This window comes from Teleopsis dalmanni, chromosome 1, assembly GCF_002237135.1.
Source record: "Teleopsis dalmanni isolate 2A chromosome 1, ASM223713v2, whole genome shotgun sequence".
In the NCBI taxonomy this organism is placed as follows: domain Eukaryota; kingdom Metazoa; phylum Arthropoda; class Insecta; order Diptera; family Diopsidae; genus Teleopsis; species Teleopsis dalmanni.
Window position 1 is genome coordinate 144,483,853 of NC_051846.1, and position 9,179 is coordinate 144,493,031.

The window sequence follows — 9,179 nt, forward strand, 5'->3', positions numbered from 1 at the left end:
ATTAATTAAATGTTTGGCTGACTATACAGCTGTTTGGAGTATAACCAAATACCCATTGTCAATGGTCTTGGAAATAATTCTTGTATTTAATTATTCGTAAATAATTTCTTTTTCTTTTTTTTAGACTGCAAGTACCACGAATCGTACTCGTGTCCTGCCAAATTTGAAGCTCAGAGTTAGATCAACTTAACCAACTAATTCAATTTATAATAAAAATTGAATTTAAAGTCACCCTTGAAAATAAGAAACTTAAATACAAATTCCCTACCACAAGAACGAACAGCGCAATTTTTCATTTATTTGTTTTTACTATAATATATATTAATATAATATTTATAATATATGTAGTTTATTCACACATTTTGAAGTACAAACTAAAAATTCTTGATCATTTTAAGGTTTAGATCGTACAGTAGTGAATTACAATAACAAACATTTTTATTATTTTAATTAATCGAATTTTTAACTGACTATACAGCTGTTTGCTATATTGCATTATTGTATTAAAATTTTTGTTGTTGCAATTCTTTTTCTATATTAACCTCTCTTTCGGAAACAATAGTTTATATTAAGAATATAATATTTAAACTACTTAATAATTTTGACTTATCTGGATAGGTTTTAGAAATACAGTCTGCAAAAAATAAAAATTTTTCATATACTTTGAACATACTTTCAAAAAAACCTAAAAAAATTAGTTTTTTAAAATTATTATATACACTTAAAAATTAAACAAAAATAAATTTAAACTAAAAATTAAAAATTTAAAACTAAATTTAAAAAGGAAATATAACGTAAATATATATAACGTAAAGAGTCTGAAAAGGAAGTCTTACAGTTCTTGCATTTCGTCGTTAAAAAAGTTAATGTCATATTAGGATAAGATATTCTTTAGACCTAAATTACTAAATTAAGCTTTAAGTATAGAGTACATAATTTTATTAATTATTTCAAATAAATTCATGGAAACATTACTGGCGGGTCAATCGCAACAGATCGCAAAAACTGGCAACTCTCCATTAAAAAACGTGTTATTATTTTAAATAAAAGAATTATATTAAAAAATCTGTCAGTTAAAGCCTATAATTTGAAAACGTTGAGGTATGACTTAGAGTTAAATTATTGCAAAGAAAATAAAACTCTTCAGATCTATATAAAAAATGTTCCTACTCCTCTTATTTCTCCTAAAAAATCATTAGTAAAACAATTATCGGTTAAAAAATGTTATAATTACTTTTAACACTAGAATCAAGCAAGTACCTTACCAACGAATCTAATACACAACTACATGAGTTACCATCTACACTAGTTGGAAGATGATAAAGATTTATTTAAAAGTGACATATTATTATCTTTGTTTAGAGAATGACATAAATTTTTATCACAATGTAAACTCTATCCTCTGTGAATACTAAAAACCTCAACTTAAGCTCAAAAAAAAAACTACATGGTTTTGTTATTGTTGTTGAGGTTTAAGTTAGTAAGAGGTTTAAGTAAGAGGTTATTGGGTTTCGTCCAGAGGAAGATACAACTTCCTCTCAGAATGTAACTTATGTACTATTCAGCTTTAATTTGGACCAGAAAGTGGTGCCTAAAACCTTTTAACAAATAAAAAAAAAATTCTTTCATAAACTACATTATAAATAGATGTTTTTATCGGAATGTAAACCTTATCCTTTGTGGATACTGAAAACCTCAACTGAAATTCAAAAAAAATTGCATGGATTTGTTATTGTTGTTGAGGTTTGAGTTAGTAAGAGGTTTAAGTAAGAGGTTATTGGGTTTCGTCCAGAGAAAGATACAACTTCCTCTCAGAATGTAACTTATGTGCTATTCAGCTTTAATTTGGGCCAGGAAGTGGTGCCTGAAACCTTTTAACAAATTAAAAAAGAAATTCTTTCATAAACTATATTATAAATAGATATAAAAAATTTTTATATATTGAATATCTATTTCCAAAAAAGGATTTATGAAATATTGAAGAAATTTTCCATATGATATTTTATGAACAAATCTATTATTTGGTAAAATAAACATGCTTTCAGTTTAAAATATCTTTCAATATTAAAAATTTTCTGTTATTTTGAGAAATCTTTATCCCTGATTTTTAATCAGTTCTTAATTATAGTAACATTTATTTATGAACTATATCAAAAAATAATTATTACATTATATGATAACTAAAAATACATACATATATATGTATACATATATATATAACTAACAATATCCAGTACTGCAGACAAGGCGTCTTCAATCATTTTTTTTTTTCACTGGCTTGAAAGAGATAACGAAAACAAACTTATCGGATTTCAACTTCATCTGGAAAACCAAATGGTTTAACAAGGATAACAAAGATTAGCAACTCGCCTCTCTTGGCAAAATTTTTGAGGGCATCATAATATGCAATATATGCCTTCGAGTGGAAGTGCTGACAACTGTCAGCAGCGCCTTCTGAACCTAACCTAACAATACAAAATAAAAACATTTAAATATAAGAATTAATAATACAAATAAATTACACAAAAATTAGAGTATTATAATTCCATTATATCAAGTATTTACTATAAATATTTATAGATTTCAGGTTTTACTTGTAGTATATAAAATAATATTTATAAATCAAATTTTCTTAATGATTTCAACAATTATACAACCTCAATTATTCCATTCTACCCAGCTTTTACTTGCTAAGTTAATTTTCTAGTTAATGCTTAGAGGCTTTTGTGTATATCATATATTAATTCGACAATAAATATAAGTAGCAATAATTACTATGTCCATAAAATGTATAATTGTAAGGAATAACTGATGAAGACATTAGATAGAATATTCATATCAATGAATTCTTGAAATTCAAATCTCCAAAATGAATACGTAATTTTGCAAAATAATTTACATACATAATTTTCAAATTTTATTCAAAAATCATTCACATAACGAATATTTTGTCCAAAAAAAAATTAATTAAAAGTCAAATTTTCTTTTTTAAAAAATTATTTTCAAATGATAATAATCAAAACAAACTCCTTGATGCATTCATGAAAGCTTCCTTTTCTCTAATAAAAGATTCTCGTATTAAAAATTCCTTCAACGAAAATTCACAAGTCATTTAAATTTGTTTGTAGGCATAACGCGTCACACTTCAATTAATTTCAGAAAAAGATATTTGCATACATCTTATCTGCTAAAGATATTCATTTCCAATTTGCATTTATTGTGTTCACAAAGTAATGTTGGAATAAAGCTGATGGATTTGTTTCCCAAGTCAACAAATTCGCACCGCATGTATCAATTTATTTAACCCCAGGCCTTCCGAACGCCCAGTTACACTTAACGAACGTCTACGTGTACGTGTACGTGTACGTGTACGTATCACTCCATCAAGCCTCGTCTCTATGACATTTGTAAACTGATATGCCAGAAAATCTCGAGATGCCAACAGATACTGTTGTTTTCATTCAGTTTCATGTCAAATTGCAATTCTATTGCAAAAATGAAAGTAACGACAAAAGCGGGGAACTCCGCCTATCTCACTGAAGTGCTTTGATTAATACACGTTCAAAGGCTCTGCGATACATTTGATTCTAAGTCGTGCTTACCTTACAACCTTACATACTCGCATGCATAAGAAAAGCAAATGTCGTTATGTGCGAATGTTTGAGATTCAAATATTAAACATGGAATAGTCACTGAAATGCTCTTTACCATTCATGAATATGTAAAGATATTTCTCACCCGCCCGACAACGGAATTATTTGAATGTGTAGATACACGTATCTGCTAACATTGCATAATCGTACATGAAACCCATTGCAAACATGAAAAAATATCAGCTCAATTTAAAATATTTTTGTTTGTAAACATTTTTATTTGCAAAAAGTCATGTGGATACAGGAATTTGCATTTAAATTGATTTAATGTCACACACATAAATCTGTGTTTGCGACAATTATACACACAAAACTTAAACATTTCGGTTGAGTTTTGACAAATATGGATTTTATCTAGATACTCTTTTTATTGTTTCCCAAAGTGGATAAAACTAAATAGCTTACTGTGTGTGTTAGCGATTAGTTTTACATAATTGAATATATATTTCTATATGTATATATATCTCAATATATATGAATCGTAATGTGTACCTAAGAGATATTATTCAGTTTGTATTCATTGGTATTCTAATATTTGATTTTATTGTTAGAATATACAATTTTATATACTATACATATTAATTGTTTAAATACTGTATGTAGCGCCATCTACTTCCGAACTAATTTCTAATGAAACCTAAATAAGGTGCTTTAACAAGATATTTGTTATTTTTGCGATTTATTCTGTAATAGTATAATTCAGTATATATGGGAACCGGTTTTTGCATCCCTGGAGATCATTATAGAAAGTACTTATCTCTTTAGCTAGTAATAAGCGAAAGACACTTATGGTATACATAACTCGGTCAAAATGCCTTTTTTATAAGAAAACCAGTATCCACATGAATACTGCAAGCCTTTTTGCAGGCTTCTTTGGTCACTGGTCTATAGGAATCAATTTAGAAAAACTGCGCACCACTCCTTTTAATACTCATTGTGAAAGTTATGGAAACATCAAACATCTCAAACCATCAAACATTTCTTCTGTGACTGTGATAATATTCAGTATATATTTATAATAAATATTTATATTATTTTTCTATTAAACAAGCAGTTTTAGTTCTAGTCAAAGATCTGTTCGTGGTCTAGTATGTATAACTACACTTAGAAAAATAATTTGGTATATTTAACTATATTTTAACTAAATCTTAGACTAAAATATGTTTACTCGACACATCACGTTGGTTCAACTATACCACAAATTGGCTTTCATATCTCCTTCACCACATGAGCTAAAATTCCTCTAATAAAACAATCACCTCAATTTTACTAACATATGATTAAAGAATATTTTTCTGGGTGTAGTCGTGAGTAACTACGTATGTATATACTCGATCATTAATAGCACCTTCATTATTTTTCTTATTAATTTTTTTTATTATTCTAAGTATAATCAATTCACATTTGAGAAGAAGAATTTTTTGCATACTGGCGATCCCAAGCGGACCTATAGGCCCGTTGTGCTACTGTATTATTAAAAACCCAACGGTTAAAACTATTTAGAACCTTTAGCAAAGCTTATAGTACTATTCAGACGGAGGTCTTAAAGTTCGCCAAGATCGTTAAAAGAGAAAGCCCGAACAGAAACAAAGCAGATGCGTGGCACTTTCATCGTTCTCACCACAACTGCGGCAGATATGGTTGAAAGGGAGATTTGGACTCCTAGCATGGTTGCCTTAAATACAATGATCTGTAAGTAAACCTACTGCAAGACTGATATCTCTACGGGGCAGCTCTATGAGATAGTTTGATTTTCTTCTATTTATTGACCAGTAACTTTTAATAAAAATAATAAATAAACGTTTGAAGTAAAATACTTTGAACTTTTAATTAAAAAACACACAAAACTTAGTTTCTTTTCTTTTTTGTTTACAGTATCACACAGTTTATCTAAGCCAGGGCTGTCCAGAGTCTGGATGCCCGCTATCGCGGACCAATACAAATCACTGTAGAGATTAGAGAGCCGCAGACACAAATACATACGTTCATCGTTGTTTTCGACAAAAATAAAAATACGGTTATAATGTTAAATTTAGTTATATTTATTTAGCAATTTAAATTAATTTATTTGGCATAAAAATAAAATAATGTGATTTTACAAAAGTACACCAAAAAAAAATTTGCGTAATTGTAGTAGATTAGAAAGATATCACGGACCGCACAAACATTAACCTGTGGCCCGCGTGCTGTGCTTTAGACAGCCCTGATCTAAGGAATAACATAATACTGATAATATTTGTTTTATATTTTGAAGTTGTTGAAGACTGTTAAGCTATCTAGTCGGGTTATCTATTTTGTGAACCCGGAAAAAAGAAAAAAACTTCCGATTAAGTTTTCGTTAAGATATTTATTTAGTTATTACTTAGTCGTTTCTATTGTGTACGAAATACAAAATTATTTTAATGTCCTCTATGGGGGACATCTTAGACAAACTTTCTACTCAGAAATCACTGCAAGAGTAAAAAAATTTTCACAAGAAATATTTAATTTAATAAAATTTATTTAAAGTCTTACGTATTCCATTTCAATACTTTTGTATTCTTCTTCTTCTTTAAGCACTTTAAGCACTTTTATTTTTACAAGATTTTTTTGTTTTGTTTTAAATTTTCACAAGGGACTGTTTTGCTTCAAAATTTCATCAGTATGTGTAGTCGTATGCGTAGATGAAAAGTACTTAAAGTGATATCCCGGCTCCATATCAATCATGTAACATCGGTTATGTTGTGTGAATTCAAAAAGATGTTCGACACAGACAGGACTAAAAATGCTTTCGTATTCATAAAATTTTACAATATTCACAGCATTTCATTGGGAATATTTTTTGTTAGTGTCAATGTCAGCAAAATGATAAGTTAAGCCATAATTTACAAATACACTTTTCAGCATCAACTCAAGTGTATACTCGTATACGTTTCAATATAGGGATAAATTTATGAATATAAGGACTCAATAGAATTCCTTTCCAAAGATAACGCTTTGAAGGCCAATACTAAACTTAAATTTCATTTTAAATTTATACAATATTAATTTTTTATGACAACCTAAAGGACACATTTCTGATAATGAACTGAAATGCAATGAGGCTAATGCAGTTTATATTGAAATACTCGTATGTACAAGAGCAATCGTTATGGATATAGTATGTACAATGTACATACATATATATGTATATAAATAAACCATTCATAGGTCAATATTAAAACAGTTCGAATTGTTTGTGAATATTAGTCAAATAAATTTCTGTCTCCAAATTTAATTACAATATAGAATTGTCGCCCTTTGTTTGTGTTGGTCATATATTTTATGAATATGAAATATTTTATTTTAATTAAATATTTTATACTTAAATATGTATGTATGTATGTTTTGCAAATTAATAATTAAATATTACATTCAATAAATTTTTAGTCTCTGTTTTGTAAACAACAGACATTAAAAATTTAATTAACATTAAATCCTTTGTTATTCCAAAAACTTATAATTGTGTTTCATTTGTTATTCCACTTCCGTATTTTAAATATTAAAATCATATAAAATTCACATAATAACCACATAAATATTTCATAATATTATAGAATGACCAAGTAGATGGGTAATTTAACAACACAAAGCTTTTTTCTGGATGGTATATTACAGTATATTACACATATTTATTACTTTGACTCCTGACTGTTTCGGTTGAAGTTGATATAAATTTAGTTTTATTAAGATATATAAACTCGATAAATTTTTTATAAATTTCATAGGTTACTAGAGAAAGTAATAAAAAATACTCGTATCTTATATTATATTTTCAGAAGTTTAAAATCCTTCACAATGGCAATTTATTAGTTGGAAGCTGCCAAAGAACCTTTCCTGTCTTACTCTATGCAGTCTTACTAATACATCAATTTGATAGGTTATTAAATTTTTTTTTTTATTTTTAATAACATTAATGAATTTCTTCTCTACAGAAAGCAAAATAAAATGTTATAACGCAAAGACATCGCCCTATAACATATTGAGTTCAGTAAAATATCCACATAAATATTAGACCATATGACTTCTTAGATTCAATGTTAGCACATTGAGTTCAATAAAATATCCACATAAGTGTTAGAACTCTGGTTAGAAGTTTTCATTTTCAAAAATCGTGGTCTATCCTGCAGGATTCGAGTTTTGAAACTTAACATATATAAATGACAACTTAGCCTTAATACAAAATCATACTATGGGGCATGTTATATAGAGGTCATGGGCTCGTCAAAATTGTCTCTTTTGGACTTTGACGAAAATGCATGTTATGCAGAGTGACACATAAATTGTAATAATTGGTTACAAAAAGACAGAAATCTTGACATTTATTAGTGAATACACTGTTTTGCCTAAGTGATGAGGTACAGATAGCCTCGGTTGTCATGACAAAATTTGAACCGACATATTGTTTTCTCTCTCACTCTTAATGTTATAATTTGCAGTGAAAACAATAACAATTTTGCTCATGACGAACCCATGACACTCTATATAACATGTCCCCATGTGTTCTGGAATATGACTGCAAGAGAATATAAAACTGGTATTGTGAAAGTACAACACATCTCACGTTCTTTTATATATGTTTATTATAAATAGGCGTAGTCAGAAAGTGGTTCAGAAAGGTTTAGATACAAGAAATAGTTTTTATAAATTATTATAATTTTTACCTTTATTAACTTAACTTAAGTTGCGATAAAAATGTTTTATTATTACAAATAGTATTATATTCCAAAAATCTAACAACTCTATCATAAAAGTTATGTATAATATATATTATATATATTATATATATAATATATTATTATATATTTTATAAATATATGTATATAATTTTTATTATTACAACTAGTATATTAGCAAAAATCTAACAAACATATTTTTAAAACAATTATACATAAATTATATAATATATATTATTATATATTATATATATGTATATTAATTATAATATTTGTATATAATATATATATATAAATATATACTATATAGACCTAAATAAATATATATATAGAAATATAATACACCTAGACATGTTCTACTAGCTGTATAATTATATGATCTGAAACTGTCGAACTTTAAAACTATCGCCATTTGGTAGTCTTTTAAAGAAAAGCGAATGTTTGACGTATTCTCAAGCCCATCTTATAGCAATTAATGTGCCAAGACCACAATGAAAATCACAATTTCTAAATACGAACCTTTTAGTAGCCAATTTGTGTATTTTTGGATGGATATGAAATGTAAAATATAAAAAAATATTAATTTTTCCATTTAGGAACAAAATAGTAGCAAAGTATCAAATTAGCAGAAGAAGTACAAGAATGACAATTGTGATATATCTCACTGTATAATATGCCTTTTGGTCATGACCATGAAGGATGTAATATTGCTGCGACCATTTGTATATGACTGTCTGTATAACATGTCCCAAGTAGGTTGCTATTTACAATGTAGAAAAATGAATCATTTTTAATGGTTAAACATATCAACACCGTGGAAGAAACTAAGGAG

The 9,179-nt window shown here is 27.6% G+C and overlaps 1 protein-coding gene across 2 annotated transcripts in view; it reads left to right on the forward strand.

Annotated features, from left to right (window-relative positions):
* Positions 1 to 9,179, forward strand: part of LOC119669188 (rho GTPase-activating protein 21-A) — a 186,605-nt gene that overhangs the window by 86,707 nt on the left and 90,719 nt on the right. The gene's annotated exons all lie outside the window — the stretch shown is intronic.